Source organism: Protopterus annectens, chromosome 8.part1 (genome assembly GCF_019279795.1).
Source record: "Protopterus annectens isolate FY-2018-M chromosome 8.part1, PAN1.0, whole genome shotgun sequence".
Classification (NCBI taxonomy): domain Eukaryota; kingdom Metazoa; phylum Chordata; order Ceratodontiformes; family Protopteridae; genus Protopterus; species Protopterus annectens.
This window is the reverse complement of record NC_056742.1, coordinates 16110164-16132133: the sequence shown is the minus strand read 5'-3', so window position 1 is coordinate 16132133 and position 21970 is coordinate 16110164.

Genomic DNA, 21970 nt, shown 5'->3' with positions numbered 1-21970 from the left:
GAGTCACTTATTTGCACTCCATTTCTTAATTACTATTTTTTCTTGTTTTTCTTTTCACCTTACTGACTTTTCACACTGTATGGTCAAGTTGGCTGGCAGCTGATTGTCATTCCACAAAATGTATAAGCCAGTGACTTCACAGTGATAGTTCTTTGCATTTGTGCATTTGTTGCTGTTAGATAAGCACATCTAAAGTTTCATTGGCTAAACTGTTGATACCTGCAGTTTTTCTTTTCTTTTTTTTTTTTTTTTTTTTTTTTTTGTGGAATAGGATCATAGGATCATAGGATGTTACTAGGCTATCTACTCAGAGGTCATTTCAAGCTTAACTGTTTCATCTCAATGTAATACCATAGATACTCTAGTCAATACCCAGGATTGTATTTACTAATGATTACCCATGTCTTAGAGGGTTGTGGTCACTATCTCCAGTAACAGTTTACAGTGCCCCATCCACTCGTCCAGGTTCCTTTTGAACAGTTTCATAGAGGTGCTCTGCTTCACATGAATTGGCAGCCTTTTCCAAAGATGTGACAGTTGCTGGGAGACAAATCTGTCCCACCAGCACATCCTATTCATGTCTCAGGCCATATTTAGGTCCATGGAATGGATACCGCTAGTTCCATTTGATTTACGGGTGTGCAACAAATTCATGTCTCCCCTAAGAAGTCTAAATGATACTGAGTATAGTGACAGGGACTTTAGTCAGTCTGTGCAAGTCAGGGGCTGGATTCCCTTGATGTTCTTAGTTAGAAATCTCTGAGGTCTCTCCAATTGCTACAGGTGCTTTGTATGGTACATGCTGAAAGGGGCGTTATACTCAATTATGAGCCTGATTAGTGACAAGCATAACCTTCTTTGCTGTAGAGGCGATGGCTTTGCTAATCAAGTACAAAGCCTTCCTTACTACAGTAGACACATGGTGGTCAAAGTTAAGGTCGCAGTATACTCATGATCCCAGATCTCTTACCACTTTGTAGATACATACGGTATTGTTGTTAATTTGATAGTGTGAAGGGACATTGTTTTACCGAAGGGAATGATGATGCATTAATTTGCATTCAGATTGAGACTGTGACTAAGAAACCAGCTGTTGGTCTGTGTTAGATCCTCCTGAAGTATACTGACATCATTTGGGGATTCAGTAATTGCACCCAGTTTGCAGTTGTCTGCAAACCTGGTTAGCCTAAGCCCCTTAGTTTTGGCCTGAACTTCTGAAAAGTATATACAGAACAGTTGGGGGCCCACCACTGACCACTGTGGTACCCTGGTGGTGACAGGTCTGCTGGTTGATGTGGAGTCACTCAGTTTAATAGTGACTGGTTTGTGAGCCAGTTGGCAACCCATCTTACAAAAAAGGGGTTTAAATTCAGTTTGCTAAGTTTGTTGGTAATGCCTGAGTGTGGGATTGTGTTAAAGGCCTTTGCCAAGTCAAGGTATGCTGTGTACACAGATTTGCCCTCATCAATGGCCTTGGTCACATTTTTGAAGAAATCCACCAGGTTTAAAAGGCAGGATCTGCCCTTGATGAAGCCATATTGAGTCAGATCCAGGGTTTGGAGGTCACCTATATCTTTATTTATGAGCTCCATAATGAGATGTTCCATGGCTTTACAGAAGAGGTTGGTCAGAATTATAGGTCTATAATTCCCTGGGTCTGTTGCTAATCCACCTTTGTGGAGAGGAATAACTGTTGCTTTTCTCCATTCCACAGGAACAAAGCCAGTGGTTAGGCAGTGATTGAATAGGGTACTTAATGGTGATGCTAGTTCACATTTTAGTTTGTTTAGAAGACAGTCTGGGATGTTGTCTGGTCCCACAGAGGCTGTGTTTTTTTCCTTAGGCAAGGCTTTAATGACTTGCTCTTCAGATATGTAGGATGAGGGGGAAGCTGAGGGCAAGGTTTGTGATACATTTGGAGGGGATAAGGGAGTGAAATTTTCACCAAATCTGTCTGCTAGCAGGTTTGCTATCTCTGCTGGATCAGTGTGTGTGATATCATTAGTCACTAGTTTAGCCCATGCTTGAGTCCTCCCTTTTAAGCTATGCATGAAGCTGTAAAAGGCCATATGATTATCCTTGGCTATGATTGTTAAGTTCTTCTCAAAGTTAGTAAAAAACAAAAAAGTACCAAAATCCAACATGGCAAACTGGCATAAAAACTTTAATTCAGAACAATAACTGCTTTCACTGTGTATCAAACTGCTTCTTCAGACCATTCTTATTCTTGGTCTTGTGCTTTTTACATATTTTTCTCAAAGTTAACCTTGCCTGTTGAGGCTGAGGAGGGTGCATTTTCATTGTTGAGGCCTCACCTTAGTTTTCTGAGACAGCAACTTTTTGCATTTGTTGTAAAGTTGATTGATGCTAGATGTCCACCAGGTTGGCTTTTTTTTTTTTTTACTTAGGGCTCTGGCTTTGATTCTGAACAGATGAGTCTATACACTTATACAAGTGACTGCTCAAGGCTTTAGTGTAAGCTTTGGTGTAGTTACCACTTCCAGCTAGCAGTGGGGCTTGGAATGCATTTTTATTTTCCTCTAGGAGGGTATAGTTTCTTTGGTGAAGTTTTTTTAGTCTGACTACTCCCTTTGTGAGTTCTGGTGTTAGTGCCAGTTTGAAGGTGACTTATTTATGGTCAGATTTAACTAACGAGGGTCCAAAAGTTGCAGTGGTACATCTGTTTGCCATGTTAGCGAGGACCAGATCTAGCATGTTTGTTCCTCTTGTTGTGGTTTTAACAATTTGTTCTGGGGCATTTGAGTTAACAAAGCCAAGGAACATTTCTGCTAGCGAGTTAGGGCTAGAATAGGTTTCCCAGTTGATGGCAGGATAACTGAAATCCCCCATGACCAGAGTGTTAGGCAATATTTGTACTGACTACAGTTTGGTCAAGTAGGCCTTGTGTGCATCATGATCCATGGGGGGGGGGGGGTCTAAAACTATCTATGTCTTGAATCAAGGTCTTATCTACAGTAATCAGAACTTGGAGTAACTCCATGGAGTTGTCCAGTATAATTAGTCAGAAGGTAAATTTATCTATAATATAGATAGAAACACTACTTCTTTTGGCTGTCACATGTTTGTTTTGCAGACTGAAGGTGTGGAAGGCATTGTAGCCTTGCAAGGCCAGAGTACTCTCTGAGGCCTTGAACAAGGTTTCTGTGACTGCACAGACATCTACATCCTCCAATGACAGACATGCTTTCAGGGTGTGCAGTTTTTGGTTTAAGCTCCTAGTGTTTAACAGCATAACCCTTATTTTATTATGGCTGGCAATTTTGTTTTTGAGACCTTGGCTAAAAAAGGCACTATGGTGGAGGCAAGAGTCTTTGTCAGCAGCCAAAAGCCTAGTGGTGCCAGGTGCAAACTGTCTCTGGCAAAGAGGCGAGGTTTGTCGATCGTGTCCTCCCAGGCTGACAGAAACTGGATCCCCTTTGAATGTCACCAAAAAGTAAGTAAATCTGCAACTTTATATCAGTAGCAGACCTTGGAAAATTATTTATTTTATCTCACACAAGACCGAGTTGTCTCTCCAACAACAGTTCTTCTGGTTTGCACATTTTTTTATCTTGTAATACTATGTTTATGCTGGGTTCTGTCCAAGTACTACATTGTTCTAGTACTAAATCCTTAGCAGTTACTAAATGCCACACTATTATTAGCAATCAGTCATATTAGATGAACATTATTTAGGTGACAGGATAGTTTAGCATGGAGATTCTTGCTTAAAGACACAATTCCTGCCTATAATAGCCGTTGTTTTATGTATCATAATTAAATTGGATTGATTTAGCCCCCTTACTTCTGGAAGCTACATAATGTGTTACTGTCTTGTAAAACTTTTAGGTACCTTTACAATTTAAATCAAGAGTCCCATTTTACTTATGCTTTTCTTTCTTTCTATATTCTGTCATATCACTTTCCACATCTGGCCTAAACTGGTAGTGAGTACAGGGTTAAAGTATATTGGCATGACAACATTAAGTTCTACCCTTAATGGACCAGATATGTGGAGTACTGTGAATATATATCAAGGTTTTTTCCTCTACTTACCCTTCAAACAACTTAAGAAAAACACTGTTGTGCCTGACTCTTATGGATATTCATGGATACTCCAATAAATCTTCTTATAATATGTTAAACTAAAACTATAACTGCCTTTACTAAGAATCTTTATGTCTGTTGATATACTGAAGCTAAGAATAGAAAACAAATGGGCAATTTATTTACTCATACTCCTCAATACTTTAACTCTTTGCAATTTTCAGAAGACATAAATGCTCTGTTTGCCTGTCCAGCAACCTAGTCTTAGGTAGGCCAGAAATACCCATAGGGCTAAAAATAGATACTCTTAATAAGGAAAACATTAAAAATAAATTGGATGTGCTCAGTAGTTGTAGCACTACTAAAAATCCAGATATGCTTGCAATCTTTGAAACTCAGCCATCACCTAAAATATTATGAGCCCATCTGAATTAAAGAAGGCATCAGATATTTAGATGAGACAGACAAGGCCTCAGAGTTGAAGGAAGAGTTTTAGATTTAGTTACAAATGAATTTCAACAATAATTCGTTGTCAACATTCCTACCAAATATGATCATTGCTCAAAGTGGTTGGCAGCACAACTATGTCTGCATCAGTGCTGCATATATTCCTTCTCCTTCCAGAGCACTACAACTGGAAGATGTAGTCTTTTTCTTGGCAGAATGGGATGCAAGGACTAATTCCATGCATTTATTTGCTGTGAGAGACTGCTGTGGATAGGAATCAGGGAATGGCTGCTGCTACTGACACCATAGCTCTCATATACTCATTATACAGTCTGAGGATAATGGCACACAGTCACAAAGTGTACTGATAGAGCCCATATACAGCAGCGGGTGGATAACTCTGCAAGCAATGACAAGGGCTCACACACTCAGCAGAATGAGCAAATGACATTACAGAGAGATTATGTGTGTGTGTGTGTGTGTGTGTATGTGTGTGTGTGTGTGTGTGTGTGTGTGTGTGTGTGTGTGTGTGTGTGTGTGTGTGTGTGTGTGTGTGTGTGTGGTGGGGAGACCACGTAGCATTTCTTGTGCAGAGCCCAAACCTCTTGATCAAGAAACTACCATTTCATAGGCAGCAGTACCCACTGACACATCTGTACAAAGATGTGCCAGACAAATTTATATTTCAGTTAGCTCCAGAGATATACAAGGGGATGCTCTGTGCAATATGTTTTGTGACATAGTTCAGTCTCAGGCTACTGCCACTGAGATTCATTTGTGAGTCCAGATGAGGAATTTCATCAGTACATTGGAATGGTGGAGGCCAGGGACAATGCTATGATGATTCTCATGTAAAGTATGGTTGCAGACACAGCATCACTGTTAGATACCAGACACATATTGAGAACACAGCTGAATGGTGAAGGGAACTGTCTGCATACATGGTGAAACAATAGACCAGGTACGATGTATATGTCAAAAAAGTGCTCCTGGATTCACTCAAGAACAGGGAAGTCAGATTTTGTCAGACTTCCATAATACACGGTGAAGGTCTAGGTCCCACAGTATGGTTAGGTCAATGCCAAGAGGTTTGCCTGCATCCAGTAGATCTTGTTATTAGACCATCTCAGCATCAAACTCACATGCAAGCACTTGCTTACGATGTATGGGACCATCACCCACATGATCCTTGAGGACATTGTGCATGACATCTGCCAAACATAACTGAAATTTTCAACATTAGTAACAGGGAAACAATGCTCACCCAGCAGTCACTGTTCAGACATGGCTAGTGCTGCAGTTTTTCATCATATCTGAAAAATAATAAGGAGGTACACTAATGGGGGGAAATAAAGTAAATAAAAACTTTTTTCTCAATGCAAATAATTGGTGTACAATAACATTAGTCTTGCTGTGTTTAGGACACTGCATTGAAAAATATCATTACTGCCCTAAACTTGTTTCATAACACCTACATTTATATATGTCATACCCAGTCAGCATAACTATCACTTGTGCCACTTACCCCTCAACACAGTGCAAATGATGACTGGCATGAAATTATAAAAAAAAAATATTTTTTCTTGATATATGGCAAATGTCTGATGTACAATGTAAGTTGACAATGCACCACTCAGCATAGACCACAAGTAACATTGCATACATCAAGCATTATCTGCGTGATATATTTTTTTTTTTGCAGTTTTGTTAAGTTAATATTATGGCCTATAGTTGTGGATAAGATACCACCTCTTCACCTGTGCAGCCATATACTGAGCACACGCCTGGGGCTAATGTCATTGGCTGGCCACTGTGGTTATCATTACTGGTGGGAGGAATAACAGAGTGTGCTGCACTGCTACTATTGGTGACTGCCTGTGGCAGTTGCACTCAAGACTGGCATATAATTATGTTGGCAGAATGCAACAAATGGCAAATGTCCTGCATGCAGTAGGAGGGTTGCACTAAAGGGCACTCACAGACTTGTTCATATGGTTTGCGCAGGCCAAACACTTGCTCAATGACTCTTCATGTCCGAGACAGGGTTGTGTTGAACTGCTAAAAAACCAGCTCCACAGGGATTATTGGCTGGTCTCATTAGCCAGATTCTGAGTAGGTTGCCCATGTCATCTGGAAAACAAAACAGGGAGGGAGCACATAAAAAAGGAGTATTATTTCTTTGATTTTGTAAATCATGAATAACTTTTGGATGACTTATCAAAATCCAGCTTCAGTACTACCTATACCATATTACTGATGCATAAATAACTATGGAAAGCAACATTATAATTATTTGCACTCACTTGCCAGCTAGGTGATCATTAGGAATTCAAAGAGGCAGTACAGTGAATTTGTGTGCCAAAAATATGAATTGTGGGCACTGCTAAGATGCTGAGCTGATATGTTGGTGATGTACCCGCATGAATCACTCATTACTTGTCAGTTGATGGAATGGTAGTCTTTCCTGTTCTGGTTCTGCTCAACTCTTGGTCCAGAGAGGCTCTAATGGCAATGTGGGTTCAATTTATCCCACCATGTGTCTCAGAAAAGTGTGCCATCCCATAAAAGGCATGCATGGTATTAGCTCTGTGCTGAATTGACATTTGGAATTGCATTTACTGATATATATGTGCCAAGAGTATGTCAAAGAACTGCTGAAGTATCCTTAAAGCCTATGACATACCCAACATGCCACCAATTTGCCTCTGGATGGTCTCCATGGCATGTAGAGTAAGGGTTAAACATACCTTGGTATCTGCAGGTATAGGAAAACCATGCATTCCCCCCAATCTTCATCTGTGGGCCATACACATTCAACAAAGTCTGTATTATGTCCCTGTGCACTTTAAATCTGTTGAAGATTTCCAGATCAGAAAAGTTCAGATGGATCAGAGTTTGCCTATATCTTCTCCTTCTCAGCCAGCAAGCACCACTGGGCACACCTGGTTGTGGTGCAACTGAGTTGAGCACCTCAGAATAGGAGCCAGCTTAGTTGGCAGTTACTCAAGCATCTTTGCAGATTGCACACCCGTCAACCTCTTAGAGGAAGAAATCTGGACTAAGCCATAAATAATGGGGAGCAAAGGCCCAGAAATGGGGACAATTTTTAAATATTGCACTTACAAATTTAGAAAGTTGATTGAATCGTGAGTTTTGCATTATCATGAATTTTCTGAAGGGTATGAAATCTGAAAGTTGAGATCCCTCATCAAAACTTCCAAAGCCAGCTAGGAAGGCAGAATTTCAGCAGACACTAAACATAACCACAAAGCCTTCTATAGTTATATCAAGAATCTCCACGGCAATACCCAGATTTGCTCTGAGTTACTGCACAATGGTTCCTCCTATACTGAGCCAACAGATATTACCAACATACTGGCCGACAGATTCAGTGCCAAATTTACCCCTCTTCCCCCCTAAAGGACCAATCTCAATACCAGAAGAATGCCAGGCACCCCAGCATTACTGCAGTACAGGTTAAAGCTGCATTGTCCAAGGCCAAGAATACAGCTTCCATGGGAACCGACAATATCCCTGGCTGTGTTCTACATGAATTACAAAGTGAACTGGCACCACATTTGTGTATCCTGTTCATTCACAGCCTCACCTCAGGCTTTGTCCCTACCGAATGGTGCACTGCTACATTCATCCCTCTCCATAATGGAGGAGCGACTACAAACCCTGGAAAGTATCGCCCAATTGGCCTGATGAGTCTGATATGTAAGGCTATGGAGTGCATCATCATGGACCTAATTAACAAGGATATAGGGAATCTCCAAATTCTAGAGCCCACGTAATTTGGTTTTGTGAAAGGTAGATCATGCCTGCTCAACCTAGGTGACTTCTTTGAGTCAGTCACCAGAGCTGTGGATGAAGGTAAGGCAGTTCATACAGCCTATCTCAATCTAGCCAAGGCCTTTGATACCATTCCTCACTCAGGAATTATTGATAAACTCACCAAACTAAGCATCAACCCCTATATCATTAGGTGGGTTGCAAATTGGCTCACAGATAGAACCCACAGTGTGAAATTAGCAGAGTCCAAGTCAGACTGCTGATCAGTCATGCATGGAGACACACAGGGATCGTCCCTGGGTCCTCTCCTGTTTGGCATCTACTTCTCAGAAGTTCAGGCCAACACAGAGGGACTCTGGCTGACCAAGTTCGCAGATGACTGCAACCTGGGAGTAATTATTAACTCCGCAAGTGATACAGACATCCTACAGAAAGGCCTCAACGAGACCAATGACTGGTGTAGAAACCATGGCCTTAAGCTTAATGCCAAAAAATGCGTCATCATCTCCTTTGGGAAAAAGTCCATTCCCACTAATTACCATATTGATGGGAGCCCACTGAACACTGAAGGCATTATTAGAGATCTGGGGACACAGGTTGACAGCAACTTCTCCTTCAACCACCACATTGCCACTGTGGACAGACTGTCCCTCTATGTGGCACATCTCATTATCAAGGGTTTTGCATCCAGGAAGAAAGAGGTCATCATTTCTCTCTACTCTTCCCTCATTAGACCAATCATAGAGTATAATGCCCTATTTGGCATGTACCTCACTTGACACCTGCAACAGCTAAAGAGGCCACAAAAGTACCTCACAAAGAGGATTCTGTGCCTTAAACACATGTCCTACATGGACAGAGTCAAAAAAACTCCAGCTATTCTCTATCTCATATCGTCTACTAAGAGGTGATCTCTGTTTGACTTACAAAGCCATGTCTGACCCAGCCCTGTTAGAAATGCTACATCTAAAGAAATCCCAATCCCTCCACACCACATACTCCAGAGACCTCAACCTCATTACCACAATCAACAGAACATGAGGGACAGGTTCATAACCCAGAGACTGCCCATGCTCTGGAATAGACTTCCCATACATGTCAAGCAGAGCACCTCACTGGCCTTCATCAATAGAAATCTTGATGGGTAGATGGGAAATAGAAAGTTCAACCCAGGGATCACTCCAGTTGCTCTACTTGATAGAGGCACTGGGAACTAACATCGTGCGGCACAATGCCAGGGCACATCTATGGGCTAGGCTTGTAAAGGCTCCAAGGCCATTAGCCTAGTACACACCTATGAACCTATGAACCTATGAAACGCAAATGTATTTCACTATTTTCTGATCTCAGTTCTCAATGATTTGTCAGCAAAGTGCAATTTTATGAGAAATAGACCAAAATATCAGGCAAAAATCTGGTCAGTTGAGAAGTATGCATAAGTGTCAGGATTTGCCATCAGTTTCAACAAACAGGTAACTTTAATTAGTAGCAACATGGCAGTTCAACATAAACAATGCTCACTTTTCAACATTTCATACCTAACTCACTACAGCTTAGAAATCTCAATGCATTGTGGACTAGGTTGCTTCTTAAAAGACTATACCATGTTTTACATTCAAAATGACACTAACCGTTTTATACATGTACGATATTTAGAATTATTTTAGCAGCTTTATGTCACTTACACATGTACTTAGTGTTAGTCCTTCACCTTACTTCATATTTCATTTCAAATCTGACACCTCAATGTGGTATAAAGGTGCAGCTTTTCAAATTACTAGTCAGGGGATATTCTGATTGTGGAAAATTACAGTCTGATATTCTAAAGATGGCATCCCAGTTCTGGACATGACCAGCAGTACACATTAACAATCTATTTTTAACTATGGAAATTTTTCCCATTGTTTGAAAGAGGGATATTATTATTCTTTTTTTAACAGCATACTCTATTCAAAATTCTAGAAAGCAATGCATATATGCAATAATCAGATTATGTTAATAGCTATGGCTTAATCCATTTTTTGATTTAGTAAATGGGCTTAGCATTGTAATAGTACAATTTTAATTAAATGATTACATCTTCAACAACATGAGCAGGGGGCTCCTGACGAAAGTACTATGTTATTGATTTTAAAAGGAGCCTTTGATGTTGTAGATCATATGTGTTACTTTTGGATGAATTATCCAAAACCGTCTTCAATGAATGTTTGATTTAACAACTGAATTCTGGACAGAATATCTCAGTTTATGTCGTTCTGATATTTGATGCAAAAGCTTCCTGACTTTCCTGGCTTTAGAAGTCCTTCAAGGATGAATATTAGTCTTGTTCTCTGTACACATTTTATGGTCTTATTTTTTGACATTAAGGAACTTAAAGTGGCACACGATTTTATGTTATTTTGAAATCAGGAAAAAAGACTGACTAGTATAAAATACCCTGCAAGAGGACTTGGGACTCCACAAAGGTGCCTCTTTATTTATGGTGTGGTCCTTTTAATTGCTGCTTTGAATGCATTTCACATTATAAATGCCTTGGTATATGGCTTAATTTACAGCTGTCACTGAATTACTACACTAAATTTATTTTACTCAAAGTCATTAAATAGCAGAATACAAAACTCCTGTCTATTGATGCTAGATAGTCAGTTAGTGAGTGTATTCTAATCCTTAAGTTGGAACATACACTATGTTTAGTCACCTTGTATTGTACATACAACACTAAGTTACTGCAAAATGTTTGAATAAAATCTCCCTTTCTTTTCATTTTCTAAAACTAGGGAACACTACTGCCTTTTGTGCCATAAAACAGACGGGCTTGGCTCCACGTTCTTGAAAGACCAATGTTACAGACTACTGTCTTGTTCTTTGAGCTATTACACTGCATTTGCTGCCTTCTTTCAATAAGCTGAAGAATTTGTACACAGTACTTTTCTGAGTCTGAAGAAAATACCACCTTAAACAGCAAATATTTGAACAGCAGGATCACTGCTGCAGTTTTATTCATTACTCATGTGAATTAATTGCAAGCAAGACATGTGCCATCCAGCCTTATTCCAGAAACTGGACATTCCAGTGCACAGCTGTCTTCTCTTCATGGTGAGTGTTGCATGTCTTGTGCATTCAAATGCGACACTGAGGCATGTTATTTATTGTACATAGACACATCAGGAGCTGTAACTGGAACATATACTTAGAACTTCATATGCTAAGTCACTGACTCATTAATTCTAACTCACTCACATGTGCATCTCCATTCAAGCTTGCACTCACACTCACTGACTATACAAAATGGCACTGATCTCACACGTGTTCAGTAACTTATATGCACATGCTGTCTAGCTACAGTGGATGACTAGGTTTAATATACAAAACCAAAACTCCAAATTATGAACACACTGAGCATCAAAAAACTGTAGACTTTATTGAAAACCACATAAATTTCAGGGATTACTCTTCTTCAGTGTGTATACTAAGCTTTCTATCATGTTCGTCTTCACCATTGCCTCCAACAATAATGTTGTCTACTATTAATAGCACAGGGATAACCAGAAAAAAAGTTGTTCCATGGCATGTTGAAAGACTTCACTGGCAGAATTGATTCCAAATGGCAGTCTCAAAAATCTGTTATCCACCAAATGGTGTGCTGAATGTAGTTAACAATGAAGAATTGTGATCCATCAAAATTTGCCAAAAGGAGCTTTTTGCATCTAAGACTGAAAAACAGTGGAATCTGGCATGAGAGTAGCTACTTCTTCTACTGTATGCATTGGATGATGAGGACATTTAAGTGCTTTGTTCAAGTCTCTTGGATCAAAACATATTCGAATATCATCTGAGCTTTTCATATGAGCTACGACCATGCAGGATACCCATTCAGTCAGTTCTTCTACTGGAGTAAGGACACCCAAATTTATCATTTTGTCTAGTTCTATTTTTACTTTACTCTGCATTGCTACTGAAATCTTCCATGCTGGTCTAACAACTGGACTTACTTCATGGCTTAACTTCATGGAATATGGGACTGGAAGTTTAACGAGCTCATCTTTGAAAATATCAGCATATTCACTAAAGAATACTCTGTGTAAAACTATCATTGTTCATACTTATATGGTGAATCTCTTTATTAAATAAAATCAGTCCCATTCTCAGACTATCTTTGAGGCCTAACAGCAGTCACAGCATGTCTTTTGACTACATAAAACTGCAAGTTATAGCTGTTTCCAGCAGAATGGCATGAAAGAACTACTGTGCTATCAGTTTGAATCTCTTCACCACCATAAGCAACTAGTTTTGCACACTTTGCTGAATCAAATTTCTCACCAGCTTTTATTTTGGCAAACATTTGTGCTGATATAACACTGCACTTAGATCCAGTGTGTCTACTTTAAGCTCTACAGGTTTTCCATTAATTTGTACAGTACAAAATATTTCACTCTTTACTGACAACCGATAGTCTACTGTATTAACTGTTTCATTCATCAGAGACACCATCAACATAGAACGTTTGATCACAGCCATTAGAATTTGCTACAGTCTCTATCTGATCTACTTGCTTCTTCAGATACTCTCCTTTAACATAAGTTTACGACATAAGTTTACAGTTCTGAAAGTTGGAAGTAGATCTTCTCAGTTGATCTGTCAGTGATTATGGGTAGAGCAGATGTAGGAAGCCTGTAGATAAAGCTCTGATCTAAGCCCACATTCAAAACTTTCATTGTCATCTGCATAGTATATAGAAGCAAGTGCCTCTTTGCTTACTGATATATTACATTGAATGATATTGTCTGTTATGGCCCTCAGGGCCCCTAGCTTCCAAGTGAGCTGAGAATTGGAAGGGCATAGATTAATGCTAGCAGTGACTTGACATTCATTTGCTTGACTTTGTTCTGTTTACTTTACCTGGCATGGGATTTCAGAGGGTCTGTGTGAATTCCCTAAGAAAAATCTGAGGCATCTGTGGCCAGGGTTCGAGAACCCTTAAGAATTACAAATGGCATCCCCAGGATGGCCTTTGCTTTTTTGTCCTCCATATAAACTACATCTGGATAGACAGATCAATGGGAAAATTCTCTCCACATCATGAAGAAGGTGTCCCCATGGGCTTCAGGAGTAAATGGTGGATCCTCTGTAAGGACAGACTGGTCTAAGGCACAGTGATGTTGGAAGAAGTCATACAACCTAATGTGTCCAGGAGGAATCTTGCTGTCATTTCAGTTTTCTGTGTTATTTGGCTGAAAAACAAAAGATTACAGCATGCAGATTTTCAGCAATGAGGGATTCAGCTTAATGGATTTGACATGCAGTAATGCACCCAAAAATGTATTTCTGGAGAATGAGATGTGTGCATTTCTGAAGAGTTGAAGGATATCCTGGAAAACTGTCAGGAAGTGACTGTGTATTTCCGGAATTTGCAAAACTTTCTCTGGCATTTGGCCTGTAGAAATCTGCATTCATTTCACCCAGAGATGTACAAACATTGAAGCTAAGCATTTACTAAACAATCTATGTGCAACCAATAGCGGAAATGGCAAGGAGATCAACTGAAAGCTCAAGTGTTTCACACTTGTTTCTTTTCTGTAAAGGGACATTATTTACTGTACTTCACAATGGGAGGGTAAAGACTGCTTGACTGCCAACATGGTTTTCCTTTTTTTCTACTGGTCTTCTAAACATGAGTTGTGAAGCAGTAGATACATATTCAGGGAAAGATTCAATAACTGTACTGTGTCATCTTTAGGTAATGGTTGCGCCTGCAGATGGTACCCTGGCACCAGCATCTGTGACATCAGATTAATTCTTGATCGAATGCTTATCAACTTAGCAGTATGACAGAGTCTGCACAGCATCAAGTACATCTGCCATCATGTTCTCCTTCTGTTGAAGAATGTCAGCATAGTAATGGAGCTTATAAGTGTGGCAATTAATTGCACTCATGCCCAGTATGGAGTAAGTATAGAAGCTTTTTTTTTGGCAAATAGGTCTAGAGTTCTACTGTCTCTGCTCTTTGGGAAGGTGTTCATGTTTGAGCTGACATGGTCTCTCCAGCTGCATCAAGCAAATAGTAGCAGGATCAGCTACTGCATTCGTATACAGGTATTAGATTTTTTCTCCAACATTACAACATCTGCATGATTTTCTAGGAGATGGAGATTGTCAATTCATCTACAGGAAAGCATATTCAAACACGTCTTCAAATGCTTGAAAAACTTGAAGAGTGATCATTGGTTGGGTTATTACCAATGTAATTCCAAGGAAGGTAATTGTCATCCCTAGAATTACAAGACTATATTTGCAAATATGGGGGATATATGTTAAGTCTTGATTGTGGTACCATAGACTGTTTCCCATGCACCAAGGAAATTGACCTCAGGAAAAAACATAAAGCTGATGAGTCTCCCAAATGTGACAGCTTCTTTATGTACATTTCATATGTTTCTGACAACTGTTTGGCACCCCAATTAAAATGCTTACATCTCTTATTTATATAAATAAATAAATAAATATATATATATGTATATATATATATATATATATATATATATATATATATATATATATATATATATAAAGAGAGAGAGAGGGAATTAAGAGGGGAGAGGCACAGCCAATTATGATAAATTTAATGAAGATCAAGAGCACATTGTAAGAGGAAGACAATTTATGAAGAGCTGTTCAAAAAATAGCACGGAAAATCGAATGCGTCTGTCCCATTTATTATTTATATATGTAGCTAGTACAGTGATAGTATAGAACCCCTTTTAAAATTAAAAGTAATGTTTAAAGTATTAGGGCAGAGAAATAATTTATACAGACAAAAACAGAACATTTACATATGTGCTGGAATTGTCTGTAAGAGAGAGGAATATGAGAGGTAAGGGAGATGGACATGGGGATGGGGCCTATGAATAGGCAGTGAAAGATGATTAGTAGTACTGTTTGTATGGGGTACAAATCAAGGAGAAGAGTTGTCAAAAGCAGGGATGATGGACATCCTGTTATTAGAAGGATGTTAGAAAAGAGTATAAGCTAGAGGCAGGAATGAAGGAGATATAAAATTATGTAGCAGGCAGCTACAGAAAGAATGGGTTCATATTACCATTATGGGGTGAGTGAGTAGGGAGGTGGGTAGACTCTGGGGTACTATACAGAAGTTTTCAGAAAATGAAAGTGGGAGTTCTAATGGAAAAAGGAAGGAGTAAGAGTACTAATATTAATGAGCTGAGTACCTGAGAAGGATGATATCATTTATAGGAGGATGAAAAATAGCAAAAGAGGCAAAAGTGGGAAATTCAAAGGGGATTGTAGATTGAGGGGCAGTTACCATTTGACAGAAGTGAAAAGGGTGAAAGGCTCCATGAGATTGTGCTTCATCTGTTGATCCATTTTGAGGCTAGATAAATGGATGAACCCCCATAAGGGTTAGAGAGAGATAGGGATACTTTCTTGACAACAGTCATTAATTTGAAAGTGACTAGAAGTTAAAAATATTTTGGGAAGGGAAGATGAGTTTGCGACCACTGTTGTACAGTAGGTAGATTGTGGGGTAAACTAATGCTAGCTATTACTCCATAATCTAGTTTTAATCTTTAAAGGTGGCTGGGAGAAAGGGAGGAGGTGAAAACATTTCTCATAGGTTGCTACATAAAGTTTTGTTTGCTTATATGAATTATATAGGACAAGGCTCCAGGACAGGTGAATATCTAAAAATAATTTTGATAATGGTATAATTGAGCCTTTTCTTACATAATTTCTGCCAAATTGGTTTTGATTTCTGTAGAGTACATAAGCAGTGGACACTATATAATGTCTATGTAACTCAATCTATGTCAGTGTCAGTGCTAGTAGGTATTTAATGAAGTTTATATGAGAATATTAGCTGTTGAATCCTTGCTTATTATGTGCAAAAATTTTACTGGATTTAGTTTTTAGTCTGTATTCCACAGGAGAATGATCTGTTTAGATTGGGTTAGCTGCTCCTCATTACCCATTTCCAGCTCAGTTGATTGGTCCAGAGGAATGTGTTTGCCTTTTTGCTCGCTGAACATTCCAGAAGTGGAGGGCTCCCCAGAAGGGGTAGTTGATTCTTGCACTGTGCTATGCTTTAATAGACACCTCAACAAAGCATTTATTTTCAACATAAAATATTTAGTTCCTCCAATATTAAATATATAAATAGTATTCTTAAAAATGTTAAGGGTATATATCATAAGTATTATTTTATAAATATTGTTTTTTATGATTCATCCATAAATGTTTAAGATGGGGAAACAATAATTTCCTAGGTTGGTATAACTGAAACTCAGTTTCAGTGAGGACTATCCAGAAATACTGACAATTAATGTGTTTATATCTGAGAAAATTAGTTCATTAAATTCTTCTGATCAACTAGAAATTCCTTCATTTATTGATTATTTATGTAAAGTAGTGTATAATCCTAATAATATGGAAGTAATCATATCAAAATAATATTCAATATCAATAAATCTCAAATGTGAAATACATTTAATATACTGGAATTTTGAATTTCAGGGCAGAAAAAATATTTTTTTTAGATTCAGATAAAAAGTAATGTTACTTTCTGTTGCTAAAACCACACATTCTCTTTTATTTGCAAATTTATTTCTTGAAAACTCTCCAGAGTTTTTTTTTTTTACTTCATACAGATTAACAAACATAGATAAATCTAAAATAAATCCTGTTGTATTTGATTGCTCTTCTTTATATGATTATTGGATGTATGTACAAATGTTTGGTCAGGATTTATGGTCTGATAACTTTGGTATTACTAGGGATTTGATTTTGTATAATGTTCCTATTCATCTGTGTGTTGACAAAGCTCAGCATTATCTTTTATGGTGTTGTTTAGCTGTTGCTAGGAAAATTATAACTAGAAGATGGTTACAATTGGCCAAACCTACACTTTCAGAGTTTATTATTCTGTTCAAAGAAATATGTAAGTATGAAATAGATTTGGTAAAAGTGAATTCTAAGTAAAAAAATTTTGAATCTTAGGTATTGGCCTTCTGTTTTTTTTTCAGAAATATGAAGAAGGAGTTATTAGCTTTGCCTCAATCTTTAATAATTTAAAGAAACGTGAACACAAATCCATGGTAATAAGAATGGATGAACACAAATGCATATATTTTATATAGTTTTTATTTTTCTTAATCATATCTTAATTCTTGTTTTATTCAATTTCTATATTTTATATGAATTTGTTAAATGAACATTGTGTTTGAAATCTATACTAATCTTTTTGATTTTATATATCATATATACAAATAAAAATAGACTTAGCATGATCTTTGTCACTGCTCATTTCCATTACTTTTAAGTCTTCATATTAAATCTATTAAACCACATTTCTGTAACCATGTACATAAATGGCTTGTAACAAGAAATGTGAACTTATTCTTCTAAAAGTTTGAATAAATTCTCTTTATCAGCAAAGCATTTGTAATAAACAAAGGCAGGCCATGACACAGGTATGTGCAAGGTGGACATTCATAAGAGTGGTTGGTGTCTATCCCAAAATGTATAATGTTGTTTCTCTTTGTGGCTGATGTTTTTTTTGTAAACATTTATATCTACTTGTCTACTTTCCTCAACATTTCAGTTCATGATTCATGAATGATTAAGGTCAAAATATCTAAAGAAGGAGAGTTTTTTTTTTTCATCGCAGGCATAATCTTTTCATCTCTTATAGAGAGGCCTGGTGGTGCTATGAGGCTGCAGTCCTACTGCCACAGTCTGATAAATAGCATTAATTGGAAAATATACAACTGGTGGGGTATTGAAACTGGTATTGGTGACAATGTATTTCATCATAGCTGGAGCCCTCAGGCCATCAAAGGATTGATAGGGTTGCAGTGTCCCACATGCTTTCTCCCTATGAACTCTTGACACCCTTATTTTGTATTTCCATTTTATTATGATGCTTGCCCCCTTATTTTCTTTTCTTGAGTCTGCTGAAGGTAGAGGTGGACACACTGGCCCAGTGCTGGAAGCTGTTTGTGATAATGAAAGTCCGTAAAATTCCCAGCTATACAAATGTGGGTCTTATGAATGGAAGCACAGTATCTGCAGAAGGAAACTTACTGGCCTTTTCCTAAGCAAAATAAATGGTGAAGACAATTTTTGTCTTCCACAGGCACACTTGGTGGAAATGGTTTTAGAGAATGTTACTGCCTCAGGAAGACACTTTAATTTTACAGAAGGATTTCTACAAGTCAGTTGTTGCTGCAGTATTTTTGTTTTTGTCTCTAGAATGGGTTCATAGGTTAGTACTAGGCTAACTGCCCTTGCAAGTCATTGTAAGCCTAGCCAATTATCCCTTGTGAGACTCAAACCTTGCACCTTGTGTTTGTAAGGCAAACACCTTAACCATTAGGCCACCCTCCCAACCCTGTTTGCTTTATGACTGGTTCTATTTATATGAAGGAGTTCAAAGGGTGCTGGGTCATTCACAGCATGGAAGGCTAAGCAGTGATCACCCCTCAGGAGTCTACATGACACTGAGTAGAGATACAGGGCTTTTAGTCTATCAGAGTGGTGAAGGGTACTGAGAACTGAGATATTTTGATGAGGTGACGTTTAGGTCATCAAACTGGTTTAAGTGCTTAGTGAAGTGCATGCTGAGAAGTACATTATATTCAATGATAGGTCTAATTTTGGCTGAATAAGAAGGATAAGTTGTGCAAGGTATGGTAATCAGAGCAGAGTCACTGGTATCTTTGTCGTACTTAAGATGAATGTTATCTACATGGTAATTTGTGATGATGACCATTTTGTTAGTGTGAGAGAAGATAGTGAAGGATATAACCATATTCCTCATTATCAACATTGCTGAACTTGTTCTACTGTATTTCCTTGTAGTTCTTGGGCAGGAATTTGTAGTGTTAAACTTTGTCTTCAAGGCCTAAATCTGTGGCCCACCCTGTTAATACAGAGGTCAGTGATAACATTGACGGGATGGGTTTGATTCTTGCAAAAGGAGGTTGTGGTTTCTAAGCCATTCCTATAAAGTTTAAGAGTAACCTAGACCAATGGATGGGGAATCTGAAATTTACACCAGGCCTGGCACCCATGTCTCTTCCAGACCGAGGTAGCTTTTAAATGCCTGGCTCTCAATGTTCTACTTAGATAAAATACATCATTATTCTTTTGGGAAAACATGGCCTCGGTCACTAGCCTATTAACAATCTATGAATCTATGTTCTTTGTTTTGCTGAGACTGACACATATGTCATTTTGGTTATGTCATAGTTGAGTTACTGTATATGCTGTTTGGAATTTATTTTCACTAACACTAGTGTTGGATGTCACCTATAACAAGGGTGGATTTTGTATTTGTGAGGATGTGTATGAGACTATTCATGAAAACAGAAAACACAAAAAGACCAAGTACACCTTTGTTTAGCTGGCTGTTATGCCTTGCTCAATTTTGATTTGTAAAGCTCTATTATTGTGATATTTTGCGGTTCAGATATATATATACCTTCAGTCTCAGCACATACTAGTAAAGTTAGAGTCATAGGTTGGTAGTAGGCAATAGATTAGCTTTTGAAACCTAGCCACTGCAGTGCTACAGGTGCACCCAGCTAGTCACTCTCCTGTCCATTAGGGTTAGGAAGCCTTGGCCTAGGTTAAATTTGTGGTTTCCCATGTATTTGTCCAAGTTAGAGTTGAAGATAGTGAGGGGATTTATTTTGCTTTACAAAAATCAGGAGTTTGTTCCACAGGTGGGGAATTTTCTGGGAGAGAGCTCTATCACACCAGTGTTTTTATTTGCAGTGTAGACATAGGTCCCTTGATCTAGAAAAGGCAGGTGTCATACATTATGCAATGTTATGGAGTGTGACAACCCTTGGTCTAGCTACCAAGGGCAGGGGAAGTTGAAATCATCTAATGCTAGATAATGATGACCAAACATTAAGTTACTTACTGAGCTGCAGCAGCTGAAAGGAAGGCAGAAAACATAATAATAAAAAAAATTTAAATAAAGTCTTCATATAATCCATATACTATATCACCGAACAAGATATTTTTTGTGATGGCATCTGCAAAGCCAGTAAAAGTAAGTGCTTCCATTTTCTGTTTGTGAAACTAGAGACACACAGGTCAACAACAGACTTACATAAAGAGAGCTGAAAATCAATTAGTCTCAGGCTGATGTAAATGAAATCAATAAGAGAATCAGGTGTGATGTGGACATAAAATAGTTTATGAGATATTAAAAGCTCTAGTCTGAATGATTTCCAAGTGCAATTAGATATTTATCTAGAAAGCAGCAAGTACAAAAAAACTGGAAAACATTCGGTTGATTGCAAACTATAGACTTAAGTAACACTATAGACATAAATCTCTGTATTAATGAAAGTCTAGGCATGGCGGTAATTGTGATACACCCACTTGTTAGCAGATTGTTGAATGTTTTGTGGAGAAACATATAGTGAAGACAGCCAAGAACTCAGTGATAAGGAGACGGATTTCACTGTAAAGTGCAAATTTGTATGTTAAGTAATAAATATTCTAGGGAGTAGGTTGAAGAGTAAAAAGTAGACTGCAAGGTTACTAAATAACTCTTCAAAGGATGGTGGTGCTAAGGAAAACCGTATCTATATTATACAATATAAAATACCATAAATAGCAAATATGCAGTTTAAAAACAAACAATAGAAATCAAAGATTATTGCTTAGAAAGCATCAGTACTGGCTGTATGACGTTAAAGGCAGTGCAACATGTCTGAAATCTTTAGTCAGAGATTGTTTTAGACAAAGAAAATCATCCTGCAGCTATGCTGTTTAAAAAATAGTCAAAATAAAATAAAGGGCATATTTAGAAAGAATCAGCATTTTTGCAAAGCAGCAATTACTGTGAGCCGATGATTGTTTTATCTTTAACTGTGACATCTATACCTGCATCTCAAATACACTTGTAAAAATATATATCTAAGATGCATATTTACCTCTTTAGCCACATTCTATGGCACTAGCTAAAATACAAAATGACCATCTCACGATACTTAGCATTTTGCATAAGCAATAAGAATTTCTGAATACTACCCCGGTAGTGACAGAACCCTGAACTTGCCGTGAGCAGCACAATAACAAATGAAAAAGTCTCAAATTTTTCATTTTGGAACATGCGTATTGTATGTTGCTGTATCTGTGAATTAAATCCACATTACTGAATTTGTCACTGACTCCTGCTTCATCTGTGTAAAGTGATATGCTCCTAACTCATCAAACATAGCAGTAATGGTAAGTTTGAAATAACTGAAGTATGGGGAAGGGAAATGTTCTTGTTATACCCAAAGATAAGCAATTTTAGGGTTAATAAATCTATATCACCATTTATCTCTTTTTCTCTTTCTCTGTCTCTCTACTCTACTACTTCTCAGTAAAATGTGTTTTAGGTGAAATGAACTTTAGGTGATTTGGCCTCAATGAAATGGTCTTTCAGTGAAGTGATACGAATCTATATATATATATATATATATATATATATATATATATATATATACATATATATATATATATATATATGGGATCCAGACACACGCTCGACTAGCATATGTCCGAATCACAAAATATCGAACACACATACATGAAAGCCCTTAACATCGACAAGCGCTTCCGTGTATGTGTGCCTATTTTGCAGATCGGACTACAGTGTGGG